This window comes from Triturus cristatus, chromosome 11, assembly GCF_964204655.1.
Source record: "Triturus cristatus chromosome 11, aTriCri1.1, whole genome shotgun sequence".
Taxonomy (NCBI): Eukaryota; Metazoa; Chordata; class Amphibia; order Caudata; family Salamandridae; genus Triturus; species Triturus cristatus.
Genome location: NC_140594.1, coordinates 1043446776 through 1043466451, shown reverse-complemented (window position 1 = coordinate 1043466451; position 19676 = coordinate 1043446776). Strand labels below are relative to the sequence as shown.

The 19676-nt window shown below is 47.0% G+C and overlaps 1 protein-coding gene across 11 annotated transcripts in view; it reads right to left on the bottom strand.

Annotated features, from left to right (window-relative positions):
• Nucleotides 1–19676, bottom strand: part of DLG1 (discs large MAGUK scaffold protein 1) — a 1320486-nt gene that overhangs the window by 1072271 nt on the left and 228539 nt on the right. The window lies entirely within an intron of this gene.

Here is a 19676-nt window from a genome sequence, read left to right as displayed (position 1 = left end):
TACTGGATAACCGCAGTTACAGGTAAGTAACGCGTTCCTTATCCAGTATTAGGGTATCTTTCATAGATTCACATGCCTGAATCAGAATAGTAAGCAATGAGAAGCACATTTTGAAAGGTACAATATATATACATTCACAGATAATATTCCAATGTGAACATAGAAAGTACCAACAGGCCATGACATAGCAGAGGCATAAAACACAATAGAGAAATGTGTGTATAGAGAAAAGGATGGTTGGATGAAAGGAAGGGCTCACCTTTAATTAAATAAATGACGGAGCACCGCTTGACCCACTGCAGCGTCTTTCACGAGTTCAGTATCCAGGCAGTAGTGCTTAGTAAATGTATGCAGCTTCTTCCATGTTGCCGCTCTGCAAATGTCCACAATGGGCATTCCTGCAAAAAGTGCCATGGGGAAGTAGAGATTGCCCTCGTGGAATGGGCTCGAACTGTGGAGAGCAGGGGTTACCCCGCTTGCTGGTGAAAAAAAGTAATAGCTGTGGAGATCCAGCATGAGATACTTTGCTTAGCGGGTGGAAGACCTTTCCTAGGTTGACTGTACGCCACAAAGAGTTGGTTAGATTTGCGAAATGTCTTTGTTCTATTGATGTAGAATTTCAGGCAGCGTTTAAGGTCTAAAGAATGCAGGGTTTTCTCTGCCACTGTTTGAGGATTTGGAAAGAAGTAAAGCAACACAATAGGCTCATTGAGATGGAAGTTTGAGGGAACTTTAGGGATAAACTTCGAATTTGCACGAAGTATGACCCTGTCGTGTTTGAATTGAAGGACAGGGTCTTGGATTGAGAAAGCATGAAGTTCACTCACTCGCCTTGCCGAGGTAAGGGCTAGAAGGAGCGCTGTTTTCCAGGAGAGATACTTGAGATCCGCTCTGTGTATTGGCTCAAAAGGGTGTTTCATAAGTTGAGCCAGAACCGTGTTGAGCTGCCAAGCAGGAGGTAAAGTTTTCACCAGAGGGAATGTTCGAAACAGGCCTTTAAGGAATTGTTTAATGAGCCGATGAGACCACAGAGAAGGACCTGCGGAGGATCTCCTGAAACGTGATATTGTTGCCAGGTGGACTTTAAGGGAGGCATGAGCGAGACCAGATTTTGCCAAATGAAGAAGGTAAGGCAGGATTTGCTCCGGAGAGGATGAAAGAGGGGGTATTTTGTTTGACTTGCACCAGATACAGAACCTCTTCCATTTTAAGGAGTACGTTTTGGTGGTACTATCTGCTCGGGCCCGAGCTAGAATTTCTCTACAGTCTGGAGGGATGTCTAGGCCCTGGAATTCTCTGAACTCAGGAGCCAGGCTGATAATTTGAGAGATGCTGGATCCGGATGCTGGACTTGTTGGTGGTTCATAGTGAGGAGAGAGGGAAATGGTTTCAACCTGATCGGCGGTTCCAGGGAGAGAAGGTGAAGCTCTGTGAACCAGTGTTGGCGTGGCCAAGCTGGAGCTATCACGATGAGCGTGCAAGGTTCCGCTTTCAGTTTCCAGAGCACCCTGGGAATCAGGAGAATTGGTGGAAAAGCGTATGCAAAGACGTTGCACCATGCGATCGAAAACGCATTCCCTAGAGACCCTTTCTGGGGATGCCAGCTTGCAAAGTGTTGGCATTTGGCGTTCTGCTGGGTGGCGAAGAGGTCCAGAAGAGGTGTGCCTGTGAGGAGTCCCCTCTACACATCGCAGCACCCGAGGAATGTATGATGGCAGCCGCAATACGGCAAACAGGAAGTCGGGTTAGCAGCCTAGTAGACCAAACTGACGTTCCTAACGAGGCACCAATCGGAGTCGACCCAGGCGGAGCTATGGGGGATATGAAGGCGGAGCGGGGAACACCAGGAAGCGCAGAGAAAGAAGGAGACCCGAACGCGGAGAAAGAGGCAAGCACCGAAGGAACAAACGAGGAAGAGGAAAAGGCGACGAAGGAGACTGTGACCGGGGACGAACAGCACCCAGATGAGGAGAAGCAGTGTACTGACGGCCGCTCCAGGAGCAACACACTTGAGTCCAGCCCTCCAACGGTTGGAGGAGAAGCTGTGACTCCCTCCCCCACGGCCCAGGAGGGTCGTGGGTTAAGGCAAGTACCCAAGGCTGGGTTCTTTTCTCTGCGGGGCTGGTGGGCAGGGGTTAAGGCTCACAACCCTTTCCTTCACTAAGCCTCCCCTTGCACTTAGGCACCGCACAATAGAGACAACGGTGAAGGGTGCACTTTCCCCTTAATATTTTTGTAAACCCCAGATCAGAGATCTGATTCTTGGTCTCTTTTTTTTTCTTCTTTGTTTCTCTCTACATCGGCCCCGTGACGTCCACTGACAAGCCTCATCTCCCGTTACCTCCCGAGGACACCCAGCGAGACCAGACAACATCCCTGTAACAAGAGAAGAAAAGACCACCAACAGGACTTGAACTGTACCTTCCCCTATGCCCAGATTCAGCCCTGTTCCCGGACCAGGAGGAAACTAAGCAGTAAGCTATCATTTCTTTTGTGTATTACTTATATCTCTTTAAAATAAAACCTCCTCATAAGAGCCCCCAAGAAAGAATCTCCCCAGTGTGTTTTTTCATATATAGCACTGAGCGGCCCGCCCCTACCAGTAGAGGTTTTACAGTGCCCCATCGAGAGAATATGCTGTTGAGGGTCAGCTGATTCAACTCCCACTCGTGACATGCTGCTTGCTGTCTGCTCAAAGAGTCGGCCAGCACGTTGTGGGTACCTGGAACATACTCTGCTCGAAGAGAGATGTTGTGAAGGAGCAACCAGTTCCAGATTTTTTGTGACTCGTGGGAGTGTGTCAGAGAAAGAGTCCCCTCCCTGCTTGTTCAAATAGTGCATTGTCGTGGTATTGTCGGTTCGTACAAGCACTAGAGAGTTGCTGATTCGCGGAAGGAATGCCAAAAGAGCGAGATACACTGCTCGGAGCTCCAGAAGACTTATGTGGAGTTTCCTTTCGTAAAGGGACCATTTGCCGCTTATCTGGAGTTCTTGGAGGAAAGCTGCCCAGCCCTCCAGAGATGCATCCGTTGTGATGGTATGAGGAGAAGCAGGAAGCAAGGCAGGCAAGCCTTGAGAAAGGTTCTCAGGGCAAATCCACCATCTTGGAGCAGATTTCATCAGAGGGGTCACCTGGATGACATCGTCGAAGGACCCCGTACATTGTACCCATTGAGCTGAAAGCGCTTCTTGAAGAGGTCGCATGTGAAGGCGACAGTGTGGAACTAGCAGGATGCAGGAGGACATCATCCCAAGCAGGGATTTGAAGAGGGGCACAGAAAGTCTTTTTGGAACGTATGCAAAGCGCCAAGGAAAGAAGTTGGTCATTGCGCTCCTGTGACGGAAACGCCTTCCTTTGTAGCGTGTCAAGGGTAGCACCCAGGAAAGTTATGCGCTGGGAAGGCTGAAGGACGGACTTGTCCTGATTGAGAGTAAGCTCCAAACAATCGAAAAGCCTTACACAGGCGCTGGAAGACCTGGACGCGCCTTCTAGAGAGGGTGCTTTGACGAGCCAGTCGTCCAGATACGGAAAGACTTGGTGGTGGTGTTGTCGAAGGTATGCAGCCACCGGGGAAAGACATTTTGTAAAAATGCGTGGCGCCGATTTGAGTCCGAACAGCAGGACACGAAATTGGTAATGCCTGCCCACCACCGCGAATCTCAGAAATTCTGGGGTTGCGGTCGATCGGGATGTGAAAATAGGGGTCCTGAAGGTCTAAAGACACCATGTAGTCGTCCGCATTGAAGAGTTGTAGTACTTCCTGGATGGTGACCATACTAAACAACTTTTTTCAGGAATTTGTTTAGATTTCTCAAGTCCAATAACGGTCTCCATTTTTTCTCCGTTTTGCGTACAAGGAAAAATCGGGAGTAAAATCCCTTTCCCTTTTGACGTGGGGGAACTCTCTCTATAGCTCCTTTCTGGAGAATAAGTGCAACCTCCAGGAGCAGAGCATGCACATTTTTGTGGAGCATAGGTTGGGGAGGGGTTTGGGCAGGGATTTGGATGAATTCCAGTGAATGTCCGAATTGAACTAATTGCAGGACCCAACAGTCCGTTGTTATTTGCTTCCAATTTTTCAGAAAGTGGGAAATTCTTCCTCCAACTTTGGAGGGCAGAGAGGAATTGGAGACCGGCGGTAGTGTGAAGTCATGGTCGCCTAGCAGCGTCTTTCTGTTGCCCTCCTTTGCCACGAAAGGAAGATTTAGTGTAGGTGGTGTGCTGTTGACGCTGTTGGTATTGAGGCCGATATTGCTGAGTGGAAGAGAAGGAAGATCGGTGTTGGAAATCCCTTCTGGTAGATGTTTGACCTCTCCCTCTTGAGCCTCGAAAAGAGGGGTTCTGGAATTGCAGGGTACCCAAAGCCCTGGCCGTGTCGGTATCCTTTTTAATACCTTGCAGAGCTTCGTCTATGTGTGCCCCAAAAAGAAGCTGGCCATCGTATGGCATGTCCAAGACTTTGGTTTGCACTTCCGGTCTGAAGGAAGTCGCCTTCAACCAACCCTGGAGCCGTAATACAGCTGCGCCCGCAAGTTGGCGAAATCCGGTAGAGGCAATATCCATTGCACAGTCTTTAATTTCAGAGGCAGATCTCTCGCCCTCCAGTAAGATTTTCTTCGCCTCTTTTGACTCTTCCGGCAAGGACGCAAGGTATGGAGCAATATCTGCCCACATCTGCCGGTTATAACGTCCCAACAGTGCCAAGGAATTGGATGCACGCACTGTCAATGCAGACATGGTGGAGAAGCGTTTGCCAATATTGTCCAGCCGCCTACCCTCTTTGTCCGGAGGAGCAGTCAGCAAAGCGGAAGGATTTTTTGATTTCAGCTGAGCAGCTTGAGTAATGACTGAGTCCGGTTTCGGATGGCCTGTCAGGCAAGCCGGAGCAGTATCTGGAGCTTTATACTTCTTATCTAGACGAGGCAATACTGGTTCTGCATGATCTTAACGCCCTGTTCCCTTATGTAGTCAATAATAGGGATAGACCTAACGGACTTCTTAAAAGGCTCTTTAAAATCGTAGGGGAAACAATCCTGTTGGTGTGAGGGCATAGGTATTTGGAAGTGCTGCGCCGCTCTCTCTATGATATTGTGAAAACCTCCAATGTCCTCCGGAGGAGAGTCCTGTGGTAGGAACGGGAGAAGCTGGACAGGGAAGTATGTAATCATCCCACTCGTCCCGATTAGATTGGGAATCTTGAAGTTCCCCTTCTTCATGGTCCGCCTCCTCTTCATCATCTGTAGAAAGAGGAGGTGGTGATGTGACAGGCTCAGACTGTAAATTCAATGGAGGAGGTCGTGGCCGTGGTGTTCGAGGCACAACGGGAAGCGGAGATGGTGCAGACGTTGGAAACCTCTGCTTATAGTCCGAAATGAGGAACTGTAGGTCAGAGACCAGGGCAGCAGGCAGACAAACCATGGGAGGTGGAGGTGGATGGTAATCTTCAGGAGAAACCGCCTCATCTTCCTGCCCTTGATCTTCGTAATCAGAACTGTCTTGGTATTTAACGCGCAGTTGTGATGGACTTGTCGCCGTTCGGAACATACTGCCATCGTCCGAGTCGACGGTGAAGTGTGGACGGGCATCATAGTAGATTGAGGTGCCGCCGTCAGGGCCGTCGTCGACGGTATCGTCGTTGACAATGAAGGTTTCGTCGATGGAGCCGTCGAAGGAGTCCTCGTCGACTATGATGAAGATGTCGACAGGACAGTCTTCGTCGGTGTCGACGCCGTCAACTGCGATCGCAGCATCGACGGCAGTTTGGACGTCGACGATGTCTTTTTAATTTTCAGCGTCGACGAGGCAGACCTACCGGCCGTCGACGATGGAGTCATCGATGTTGATAGTGAATGAGACGCGACAGAAGTGGAAACTGTCGTCGTCGACGAGGTGACATGCAACGCCGTCGATGTTGATTTCCTCGTCGTTGAAGCCACAGTCGACTAGGCCGTCGTCGACTGGGTGGAAGAAGGCTTTTTGAAGGCATGAAGAACTTCCTGAGGAGAAACCTTCGTTGGAAGAGTCTTAGGAAGGACCTCTGAAGACTTTTTAAGCGCCTTCGTTTGAGGTGGCTGCGACGAAGGGCCCGGAGAAGCCACCCTTGGTCTTTTTTGAGAGGACTGTGAAGAGATCGACGAGCCCTCACTTTCCTCAGAAGAAAGTACTGTATCCTTGTCTTTAAGCCTCTGCAGCCAAATTAAGAGGCACCCCTCACGATCTTTAAGGGTCTTGGAGGAAAAGGTACGACATACCTTACAGTCCTTTGAAGAGTGGTTCGGATTAAGGCAGTAGAGACTGTCTTTGTGTTGATCGTCCACATGAAGTCTCTTTTTAGCACAGGAAGCACAAGACCTCAAAAGGCCCTTCTTCGGAGTGTCTGCCATGAGGAACTGAAGAATTTCACCCAGAAAATGGAAAGTCCAAGCGAGAAACACTGGTAATCCAGAAACAAGGAATGCAGAGCAGAGCTCAGTGGAGACTCCCTTAGCACGACGTGCGGTAGAAAATCTGAGGGACTAGAGCTCCTTCCAGGAAGGTTCTAGAGGGTGGTGATAGCGGATTGGCTACTCTCCAAAGGTTGTTCCTTTTTTACAAAAGGACATGGATATGGTACTAAGGTGAGGCCTTTGGCCTATTACTCTATATGTCTACTGAGTCATTACTTTATTTATGTACCGGGGACTCCCATCCCGACGACAGGGAATGATTCAGGCATGTGAATCTATGAAAGATACCCTAATACTGGATAAAGGGTGGTTCTGAATCTGAAGAAAGGATAACGTAGATGCGTCCCAAAAAAAGGAACCTTGAAGAGTTATGGGGAAGGAGTCCTAGACATCTTTCAGAGCACTGGAGAGGAGGTTTTGATGGACAGAAGTCCAGCATACCCTTTCACCCATCCGGTGATATTACTCTCTCCAGTCCGGGCACATGAGGTGGGACTCTATATGTCCGTCCCAGGAAGCCGCATCATAGGTGAGCACACCACAGCAGTAACTAGCATAGCCTTATGAAGAGGTTACTCCTAGGAGGAGAGGGTAGAGCCTGCACTAGTATGCCGATGTTGGGAGGTGGACCCAGAAGGTAAGCTGGTGATTCTTGAGGGTGGTAAGCATCACTTCCAGGAAGCTCTAATGAACAGGGTCCCCGTCACTGCTATGAGGAATATCTGAGCAAGGCACTCCACAGTGGTAGCAAGGGTGGTTTCCCCTAAACCGTGTCTTCCAAGAAAGGTTTGTAGGGTAACACAGGATCAGGGGCAGGAGTCTGTCTGCCTTATGGCCCACGTATCACTACAATGAGATGGGATAATTGCCTAGAGGTTGGTCATTGTCCATCCCCAGTTACCCATTGACTGCATCCTTGACAATAAGGTCCACCAGTAAGAAAAGCACTTTGATGGTCAGCTGCCCAGGTCACCCCAAAAACACACATTTCTAGAGGTACTGTCCCTAAACAACAGGTAGAGTGTCCCAAACGAAGAGCTAAGGGTAGGAGTAAAGGGTAGGAGGTGGATGCAATCAACATGGGAGGACCAGTTGCTCAGGTGGTACCTGCTCTGAGAGGAGTGGACCCCAAGACTGACCTGGAGGTACTGCCTGCACTGTCAAACAGCAGAGAGTAGACCTGCAAAAGCTAGATCTCTACATGACACAGTGATTCACCCTTAAAGGGGACTGTGTTCCTAACCATAGAAATCCTGAAATGACAGGCGGCTGTTCAGTCTCAGGGTACGTACCCTGAACTGAGAAGCCAACTACAGGGTGCCACCCCAGAGATGGCACAAAAAGAGTGGAAGAAGGCGGCCTATCACCTGAGGGTGCAGCACAGTCACCTCTGAGAAACCAAAGAGGCAATTGAGACCTCAGGAGTAAGTGGTGGACTACTTGCTAACTCCATCGTTTGAAGTGAGGTCTTACCCAGACCCCAGATTGGAGCCTCCTCCTGGCACGGGGAGGCCAGGGCCCTGGGGTTCTTGGCATGGACAGTGGCCTCTGTTGGTTGTAAGCCTTTGGGGATGAGTTTGTCCTAGGTTGGGGACAGACGTCTGACCTAGGAGGCGGAAAGAGTCACATAACCTTGTTGGCCATGGTGGTACTACCTGCCTACTGCAGAAGTGGTACACTGTCCTTGTTCCATCTCCAGAGCAGGGAAGCCCCTCAAAGTATTGATTAGTCTTCCCCAGTCCTTGGCTGGAAGAAGCCAATGTACGGAATACACCTTTTCTGAGTAGACACCCTTGATTTTTTGCCTTTTTGGTATACTCCATCTTTGCTGGCTTTAGAACTCTGTATGCTTTACCCCTGATAAGCAGTAGTAAAGTGTTTCTGCTACCCCTTTGAATGTGGTTTAAAAGGCATGTCCTATTTGGCATACTTCACTTGCCTTTAAGTCCCTATAATGTGGTACCAAGCGTACTAAGGGGCTCGAAGTTAAACTCCACTAGTGGACCTTAGCCATATTGTGCCATCCACTACTGTGGAAATGCAAACACAGCTTCATGTCTATTAATAAAGCCTCACTGGAGCAGTGTAAAAACTGCAATTCGACCTGTCAAAATGAGCCCAATATGATATGTCTAAACCTTCCTTCTAAACATCACTAAGTCGATGGTTGTGTACACTTATGGAATCTCGAAGAGTGGTGTGGTTCACCAACGTAATACTGCAGCAAAGTTAATGTTGGCAAGTTTTTGCAGTCAATGTTTGTAAAAACTTTTTTTTTAAATTACTAAGTCACCCCTAAGTAGACTTTATCGCGCACAAAGCAAGGCAAATAGAATTTAAAAGTAGGACATGTACAAATTTAATATTAGCAAAACACACAAGATGATGGACGGAATGTTGCACATTGGGAAAACATTCACCCACAGTCACAGATCTGGGTTTAATTAATCGTTATTTTGCTCACCACGCCACCCCAGTTCAGGCATGGCCATATGCAAATCAGTCTTGACCCTGTGCCTCATGGGAACAGTCCAGCCCGAACTGCCAAGCCATGTCTTCCCTGGACCGGAATCAAGCATCCTAGGACCGGTTTCTGGCTATCAGCCGTCATCAGCCAGGATAGCTTGACTCCAGTGGCGTAGTGAGCACGGGACCCACATCTGGGCATACCCTTCCCACATAGGGTGAACAGCAAAACACACAATATGGACAGAATGTTGCAAATCGGCAAAACATTCACCCCCAGTCACAGATCTGGGTTTAATCCATCGTTATTTTGCTCACCACGCCACCCGAGTTCAGACATGACCATATGCAAATCAGTCTTGACCCTGTGCCTCAGTTGACTGGGGGTGAGTGTTTGATTTGCCATCCATCATCCCTTTTGGTATCGCTTTGTTCGCCCTAAGTTGGCAGGGTATGCCCAGACGTGGGTCCCTTGCTCACTTTGCCACTGGATTCAAGATAGCCTGGCTGACGAGGGTTATGAATCCGAAACCGGTCCCAGGATGCTTGGTTCCGGTCCAGGGAAGACATGGCTTGGCAGTTCGGGCTGGACTGTTCCCATGAGGCACAGGGTCAGACTGATTTGCATATGGCCATGTCTGAACTGGGGTGGTGGAGTGAGCTAAAGAATGATGATGGATTAAACCCAGATCAGTTGACTGGGGGTGAGTGTTTGATTTGCTCCAACGCGCCGTCCATCATCCCCTTTGGTATCGCAAATATAATATTAGCCCGTCTTACAGTGACCAGAACCCAAAAGCAATCTGCATTGTAGGTAGGATTGCTGGACCATAGAAAAACACTGGAAAGCAAAATTAGATATTATTTATGCTATCTCAGAGTAGGGACTAGTTAGACTTTTTTTAAACTTCGATCAAATGCCCAATTTAACAATTAAGTCGGGTTTTTGATAACTATAAAAAAAATAACTTTTATAAAGTTACATTGTGTCTGTCTTCAACTTCTGAAGGCTTATTTACATTAGACTTCAAATTGTCACCCAGCTGGTGAAGGCCTTTGAATGGGACCTACAAACTGTTCCTCAAGCCAGGCATCAACAACAGTGAGAAGAGAGATGTTCCCAGAACTGATTTGGAGTCATCACAGAGCAAAGCCTGCTCATTACCTTGGCCATAACTCTGGAGGGTGGGGGGGTAGGCATGTCACAAGGGGAGAAGGCCATCAACATAGGCTCTCCCTTTGTTTGTTGCAGGGCAAACAGGCACTTCTACAAAAATGGGTAGGCTTACCTCAAGAAGCTCCCACTGTTGTCACCCCCACCCTCATGCTAGTGCTAAGCATTAATGTGGCATCCCCTGGCAGCTGCTTCGTAACACTACTGGAGCTGAAGCTGCTGTATGCGACATGGGAAGAGCTCTGGAGGACTGGCCCTGCTCCCTCTTGCACCCAGGACAACGAAATGGACTCCAAAGGTCATAAGGCTGACCTCCTGCTCAAGCTACAGGGAGACAACAAGCTACAGTAGACATGTTCCTGCAACTGCCCAGATGACAAGTTCCAACTGGATGGCCCTGGACCCTGTGGATGGCCTCTGCTGGAGTTAGTCCTGACCCCCAAGTGCTGTTCCTACAGTCCCGAAACACTTGGCTGTGTTTGAATGAACTTCTCCTACCACTCCTGAAAACCTATTCCAACTTCAAGACCTCCAAAGGACTACGATCAACATTCGCTCAAGGTGTGCTGCTACTGGCCTGAAGAATTTGGCCTCTCCTGCTCCGAGTTTCTCCTCTGCAGCAAATCTCATTTAGCCCTCTTTGGATACAGCCTGCAGCAATGACCAAGGGTGAACGTAAAAATCTTGATAGCAAAGGTACCAAAAGTGGTTGGCCGGCAAGAAGACTTCCCAGGGTGTGAACTGCGAATTTCTCCTGCTCTGCTCGTTTCCCGCTACAACTGCGTTCAATGGCTATTCTACCTCATAGAGCCTTCTTCAGCTACAATCTTCTGCCTTGCCCTGCAGTAGATTCTCAATTTCCATTTTTGAGACCAAGTCCCAAGGTAAAACCTGCAACCAACTTAAACTTGGCACCTGTATCCAAAATATGCTCAATTGTGGTCAGCCCTAAATCGGACTAGGTCCTGGTATACCATGACCAGGTGACTGTGGTTGGCGATTAACGTCTTTTGGCACTATTTTTATTTAAAAATTTAAACTTTATCAGCTTCCCCGTATAGATTGTCGTTTTGGTTTAATTTTATTTCCAGTATTTTTCTAATTCAGTTTGGGATTTGTATTGTCTTGTGTTTTTACTTTATTGCTGTTTTGGTACTGCATGAATGGTTTACACATTGCCCTAAGTTAAGCCTGTCTGCTCTGTGGCATATATACCAGAGGGTTGAGCTTGGGTTAATTTAGTGACTTCGCCCCCCTCAACTAGTAACCCAATTTCTCATGTTGGGATGAAGGAGCAGGCTCCACTTGATAGTACACATATGCCAGCGTGCAAATGTGAACAGAATGATATAAGCCAGCAGGCAAATGACTGTGAAGGCTGGACTCGGAGCTCCTTCTGGAAACAGAAACCTTTTCAGAAGTCACAAATCCTCTGGAGAGGTGGGACAACACTGCAACTATGAACAGAAAGTCTTGTAAGTGCTTCAGGGTGAGACTTGAGAAGGTTGAAGGAGAATTCCAAGTCAAGCAGCAGGGTTGCTGAGTCATTCAGATGGTCTAAAACTAGCTGTGGCAAATCCACCTTAATCAGCCTATTGTCAGGGTACAAGGAATACCGAGAGTCCCACCCTGCTCAGATGTCCCATAACCACTATCATCTTGGTTAAGGAGTTGGGTTTGCCAATGTGAATCCAAACAGGAGTACTGCAAAATTGCAGTGGGTAGAGCCTAGGCTAAATCTCGGGATGTTTTTGTGTAACTGCAAAGTCAGAATGTGTAAGTACGCATCCATAAAGTCAAAGGGAACCATCTAGGCCCTTTGTTTCAGAGATAGAAGAGCCTGTGCAAGAACAAAAAATACGTTTCCCCTCGGACTCCAAAATTTTAGACTCCCGGCTCAGAGGTGCCTTGGCAAAGGCCTCTGTATTCTATTTTATGCTGGAGGACATCTGTATACTAAGGTTTCAGGAAACGGGTAGGCTAATAAGAAACTAGGATCCCCAGGAAAATGACAAGAGGCAATTTGCAAGCACAGCGCCAGAGTTGCAGATAGTTTGGCCTATGCTGTCTTGATAGGTTCAATCAAAGCCTCATTAAAACAGTAGCAAAGGCTCTGACGATGATGCAGCTAGGTGAAGAATCTCTAACACAAGATTTAAGCCATTTTCCTCCTTAGTTAGAGGCAGTTTCAGGACCATCGTGCCTTTTTAAGTACTGCAGATAAAGCGGAAACGTCAGTAAAGGGTACTCAAATCCTACCTCTGTGGAAGTAAACAGACTGCTTGCATTTTGAATAGCTATGTAGTCTGAGCATCTGTGTTAACAGGCGATAGCAAGTTAGTTGCCTCTCAACTGCCATTAGCACAATGGTCGAAGATGTATGACATCTGTATATGTTTAAGAATCAACCCTAAAGAGGTCATCCAAATATTGGAAATATTCATCTGTAAACAAAAGCCTGGGTTCAAACTCTTCCCTCCTGTACTTATCTCTGCACCTGCATCCTTGAACAAACGAAGAGGCCTTTTTTTTGTGGGACGGCCTATGAAGCAGTTTATGGGACAGTTCAGGCATAGGAACTACTGGCGAAAACTTGATCACAGATGTGGTACCGGCTGGGACTAATGGGGGTGCGCAGAGTTTAAGCCTGACTAGCACTGAGACAGCTCACCAGCGGTAGTCCAGTCATGGCACAAGAAGGTTCTGTCAGGACCCGCAGCATATGCCAGACCGAATCGGGCAATATCAAACAGCACCAGCATAGCCTGGGTGAACACCATGGCCTGTACCAGAAACTCCAGTTACACTGGAGAAGGTGTTCGCACTAGAGCTGGTACTAACCTCTATTCCGAGGTCGAAGCTGGCTATGATACGATGGTTATTTTTGAAGGCCTATATTACAAATTGGTGTTGCCACTGTAGTTATCATTCAGTGGTTCTTTCACTGAAAATGCATTTTTTTATTTGCTTATAACTTTTTACCCTGTACACGGATCTGCATCAAAATTAGCAATTGCTCAACATAGTAGGCTAATGTCCTTGATGCCAACATTGGTGAAGAAAAGTTCTCATTTAGGTTCCAAAATAAATGTTGCTCACGCCTATGCCAAAAAGTCATTAACTGCATTAAACCAAAATTGGAATAGAATTTTACTAAGAAAACATGCTTTGACTGGTTTAATGTAAAACCTTCAGTTCTGTAGGTTTAGAGATATAACCCTTAAAAGGCTGCCTGGTGAGTTTGAAAGGGTTAACACATTTGTATATATCTACCAGTTAAAGTCATGAGTCAAAAGAATTCGGACTTCTGTAAATCACATCTAAATGTTTTCAGCGAGTGTGAAACGCACAATTTAATTAGAAGAAAATCAAGAATTGTGTCCTGTGGAAAAACGTTAACAGCCAAATGAGGGAAACATGAGCGCTTCCCGACTCCAAAACCTGTGCTAGAGGTTCACTGAGTCATGGAAAAATGTGTCCAACAAAAACATCAATACATTTTGATTACTGTGCAAAAATCACTATTTTAATGAAATGTACGACTCAGCAGCCACCATCTGCTGACATTTGCTGAATAAAGCATTTTCCATTAAAATCATCAGTTTTCACAAGAGAAACTGGAAAATATTGGAGTAAAAAAATCTCATTGAAAAAACAAAAGTGCAGCCATCAAAGACTGCACAGCTCGAAGTAGCCATTTGCATCAGCAGCCAACTCCTTCCGCACACCGTGCACCTGACGTTGACCTCTTCAGTGGGATGTTCACAGAGCTGGTCTCTAGCCATGCCCTTTGGCCACCTCCAGTGCATAGCCTGGATGGCTTCCCACTGCGTGGGAAAAATAAGGCAACAATATGGTGGATGGCACAAATTATGGTATGTATGGTGTGCATTACTAATCATAACTGGAGAATTTCAGTGGTTTTGGACATTTGAGCCAGAACCATAATTCCATTTTACTGTGTTTTTTGTTAGTGTGTGTGTATGTATATATATATATATATATATATATATATATATATATATATATATATATATATATATATATATATATATATATATATATATATATATATATTACACACACACACACCTTTCACAAGGTTTCAATTTTACGCTCTGCATATAGTTACTGTACACGGGTACAGATAAAGTAATTATAAAATAGCTAGTGTTCCCTTCCGCTTTATTTTTAGTTCATTTCAACTCGCCGCTTACAGCTCTAAACAAAAGCCCGAGACCTTCATTTTAGCTACTGTACGTCCTGCAAAAATCAACGCAATGGTATTTGTTCCTTTTTATAAAACCAAAGGACGGTTTGTAGTAATTACCAGGTTATCAAAAGGTTGGTCTAAATAACTACTCATTCAAGTACAATGGCACTAGAGTAAAATAAAAGCTGCAGCAAAATATCACACTAATTACTGAAATCAAACATCGTGACCTACTTACTTTCCTTGTAGGTTTACCATCTTTCCCAACTATGCGCAGAACACTGGCTTCCTTTAACAATGCAGTTATTGCTTGCATTTTAAAAACTATGAGAAACTCAGTTAATAGACGTTGTGGGTATAGGTTTTCAATCGCAAGGCTGGATTTCAAAATATATTATTTTATATTCTGTTCAGGGCGCTCGGAAATCAAACTGAAATCTACAATCACGAAGGTTTTCCGTGCCAACGAAAAATAATAGAAAAATATAGAAATTAATTATTGGCATTGTATATTATTTAATATACTCAGTGGGAACACCATCCACATATATACGTGTGCTTAGTAAATGGGCAAGGTTGTTCACTGTATAAGGGAAAGAACAGTTATCAGTTTCATGGCATGAACTCGATCAACATAGAACCATTTTTTGGAGGAATTGAACAAAATATTGCGACCCACGAACGATACATATACAAATGTAGGAGGGATATCTAATTGTTAAATCTATTATTCTAAGCCCCCTCGCTTTATGTCATTCTAAATACAATATTATTAAGACCCCTCCAGCCAAAGGCTGACAACTTTCAAAGAACTTCAACATTTTGTTTGCCAGCATGTAGCCTGTCCGCATGATGTGTTGTGTTTGGGCTGGGAATTCTTTTTTTTAATTATTTAACACCAGTAAATTTCATGAATATGTTGAAGTGTTCAGTCATTTGGTGCACATCCATCTAGAGGAGTAGTGCAGAAGGGAGGTCACCTAATAGGAATATTGATGATCTCAAAGTGGGTCAAAATGAGTTGAGACCACTGTGGAGTTGGGTGGGCCAACTATTCTACTGGCATAACAAAGAATATGGTGGCTGAGTTGCCACTGTGCATATCACTGGGAGGGCTAATCTTAGGGCAGGGTATAAGGTCCAAAAGAAAACCTTTCCTAATGAATAAAGATAGGTTGGAAACAAGCTTCCTAAAAAGTGCAAATGCTCTTGAGTGAGCAAATGCAAGGCAACAGGTAGTTGTGCAGCATATGCACTGGAGTTGGGAGGGAAACTTTTTATTTCAGTTTAGTTCATCTGCCATCAAACTCTTACTTCTTAGACACAAAAATATGTTTACTTTTTGGTGATAAGCCCTTCATGAACCTAAATTATAGTCAACGTCTAATGAAATCAAACCTTTCACATATCTAGTACTCTGCATCTCTAGAACCTAACATAATATCTCCTTTTTTAAGTAGGTCTCTATGGAACCCAGATATGTATGGCCACTTGTTTGTAGGTTTCCTAAATTCCAACTGTTTGCCAACACTAAAAACCTGATTTTATTTAAAATTATTTATCTGTTCAGTTTTTTGGGAAAGAATGTGCTTTTTTCAGTTTCATTAAGCCATAAAATCAAAAACCGCTCCAAAGCCAGATAAACATTAGCCACAAATAGGAACAATTAATAGGATCAAATAAAGATATTACACATTCCCTAATTCAATCAATTGCCCCAAATTAGAAAAGACAACCAACGATCCCAAAGCTAGACAACCAACCACACACCAGCTAGATCACCAACAACCTCTACGACAATCAACCACCCCTATCCTAGGCAATAAATAATCCAAAATCTAGACAACAAACTTCGAACCAAACAAAAGGCAGCCAATGCCTCTGAATAAACAAAGGCAATCAAAGTCTTCCCTCTGGAGACATTGCACATTAGAAGTCAACTCTGGAAAAGTCTTTGCCCATTACACAGAGAATGCATTTCCCGACAGTAAAATATGCATACGGATGGGTTGGATGTCAAGGAAACGGAATGGCGAACATGATGGCTTTCCTGAGCTGCACAAATTTAACTTACCACAAGAATATTACTGCGTTAAAACAAAGCATTTTTGAATCCCAAAAATCTCTTCATACTGGCAACAACGTAAGATTTGTTGTTCCTATTAAAGTGCAAGGACTTACTCAGCAACAGAATGTGAGAGTAATTGATAGTTTCATATCTGCTAAGCACCATTATTACTTAAATTGCTAAAGCAAATGACATTAATTTAAAAAGATTGATGAACCATTACGTCACATTGCTCATATGCCCTTTGCTTTAGCAAGCATATTTCATTTTCATCTGAAGAGCCCTAAAAAATATTTTAAAATCAAATTTAAAATTAAGAGACTGTGCAAACCATATTTACAGAGCATTAAGAGCAGCACCATAATTGACACCAATCAGAACACAAATTTAAGGGCAAGGGAATTAAAACAAACTCAATGCACAAATGTCTTCTTAGAGAACCAACAATTAAATGAGTCATAGTTGTAAAAACAAAGGCTTGCGGAAGCTCTCACCTTCCTGGGCAACCTATTGTGGTCTTTCTTCACCAGCTTTAAAAATAATTACCACTAGATCATTAATACATGCAAGTTAATCTATATACGCATTGGTACGTGGCAGATCAGTGAGGAGGACAAAACTTAAACCTGCACCAGTGCCAAAATAACATTTGCATGCATGATTCCTTGACCTCTTGGTCCAAGGCCAGCCCTCTCCCCCGCAGCTCCGCCCAATCAGCCGACCGCTCCAGCACTGAGCTCTCTCCCGGTAGGGTTCGAGCCGGCAGCCCGTCCCTGCACCGCAGGTTCTCCTTTGCGTTTTCTGTGGATTGTCCCTACTTGTTTTATTGTGGTTCGTGATTGTTGCTTTGTCTCTTGCGGCATTATTGTTTTACTGGGGTTCTTTTTCCCCCGTGTCACCTACTCATACCTTTTCCCACCGCTGCTGCCCCTGCAGCCCGCCCCCCGATCCAGCCCCGTTCCCGCCTCCCTTCCGCTGCTCCTGCCCCCTCCCCAACATATGACGACCGCACTCAGCGTGCGCGCCGCACCTAATGCTAGCCAGTCTGCACCCGTCCGCGACCCGACCGTGACCAGCGCCAGGAACCCTGGTTCTCCTAGACCCCACCGCTATGACTCGACCACCCTCCACGCACACAACCCCAGAAGACACGCCTACTGCACAAGATCCTCGCCTACCACCACTCACGGGCAGTTATCTTGCAAACCCTGGAGCAGATCCTTCACAGTCAACAAAGCTCCCACGGCCACCGACTGCCCGCCCGCTGCACGCAGCACCGAGAGCCTGACTTGCATCCTCCTCAACATGCGCACTGTGCACCGACATGCCATAGAAATCTGGGACCTGATCGACACCCTCTCGCCCGACGTCACCTTCACAGAGACCTGGACCAACGACACCTCCGACCCAGACATCACCACCGCCATCCCCGATGGCTACACGATCCAGAGAAAGGACCGCCCGCACCGCCCAGGAGGGGGACTCGCTATCGCACACAAGACCGCCCTCCGACTCACCACCTCAGCTTGAGTGACCACCAGTCAAATGCAGAATACCTCCACTTCCAGATCCAGACCAGCCCCACGCTAGGCGGCACCCTCATCTACAGACTGCTAGGACTTAGCACCCAGCCCGCAACTACCATCGCCGAGCTCGCCGCACCCCACGCCATCACCTTCTTAGACTACATTCTACTCGGAGACCTGAACTTCCACCTCGACAACAGCAACGACCCAGACTCCAGCACTCTCATCGACAACCTCGTCAACGTAGGACTGAAGCAGCTCGTCACCACTCCCACCCACAAAGCAGGTCGCACCCTCGACCCCATCTTCGCGGGAGGAACAAACATCCGCTACCGCAAACAAGCCCGCCGCACACCCGACACGACGGAACTGGAGCAAGGTCACAGAGGAACTCAACACCATCCTCCGTCAAAACCTCCCCCGCCGCCACGACTGACACCAACGCCGCAGCCAGGGAACTTCACAGCAGGTTCTCCTGCTGCGCGGACAAGCTTGCATCGCTCCGCCTCCGCCAAACAACGCCCTCTGAAGGCCGCCTGGTTCACTGCAGAACTCCAAGAAGCCAGACGCACCTGCAGACGCCGAGAAAAAAACCTGGCGAAACCAGAAAACCACAGAAACTCTGAACAACCACTAGAACGCCCTGAAGGAATACCACCAGCACATAAGAGACACTAAACGGACCTCCATGAAAGACAAAGTCCAGACCAACGCGACCGACGCCAGAGAACTGTTCAACGTCATACAGCAGTACGCAAGACCCGCCAGCGAAGCCACGGACATCACACCTTACCAAGAACTCTGCGACACGCTCAGCTCCTACTTCCATTGGAAGATCAAGGACCTCTACGACAACTTCAGTGAACCAGCCCCAGACACCACCCCCCTAGCCAACACTGCCGACAAGCTGAACATCACATCTTGGGAACCCGCTACCATCGAACTTATCACCACGACCATGAAGAAAACTCACACAGGAGCACCTACGGACCCCTGCCCACCGCACATATTCCACAGGTCTGCATGCGCCATCGCACCCGAACTTGGTCGCGCCATCAACGCCTCCCTCACATCCGGCATCTGCCCAGACGATTGGAAACAGGCAGAGGTGAAACCCCTCCTCAAGAAACCAACAGCCGACCCCATGGACCTGAAAAACTACCGGCCCATCTCTCTCCTCCCCTATGCGGCCAAAGTCACTGAGAGACTCAAACGCCCAGCTGATCGCCTTTGAAGATAACTCCATCCTAGATGCCTCCCAGTCTGGAATCCGCAGCAACCACAGCACCGAGACCACCCTCCTAGCCGCCACTGACATCCGCATGCTACTGGACCAGGGACACACAGAGGCCCTCATCCTGGTAGACCTCTCCTGGGCCATCAACACTTTCGCATCGCACACTCACAGCCAGACTTCACGACGCAGGGATACAAGGAGCCACCCTCGACTGGATCCAATCCTTCCTCTCCAGCCAAACCCAGAGGATCAGACTCCCTCCCTTCAGCTCCAAACTCACAGATATCAACTGCGGAGAACCCCAGGGATCATCTCTCAGCCCTACGCTCGTCAACATCTACATGGCCCCCCCCCGCTGCCATCGTCAGACAGCATGGGCTCAGCATCGTATCGTATCCTACGCCGACGAGACAGCTCATCCTCTCACTCACGAAGAATCCCGAAGACACCAGACTCTGCTTCCAGGAAGGAATGAAGAATGTGGCAGCCAGGATGAAGGACAGCTGTCTGAAGCTCAACTCAGAGAAGACCGAGGTCTTCATCCT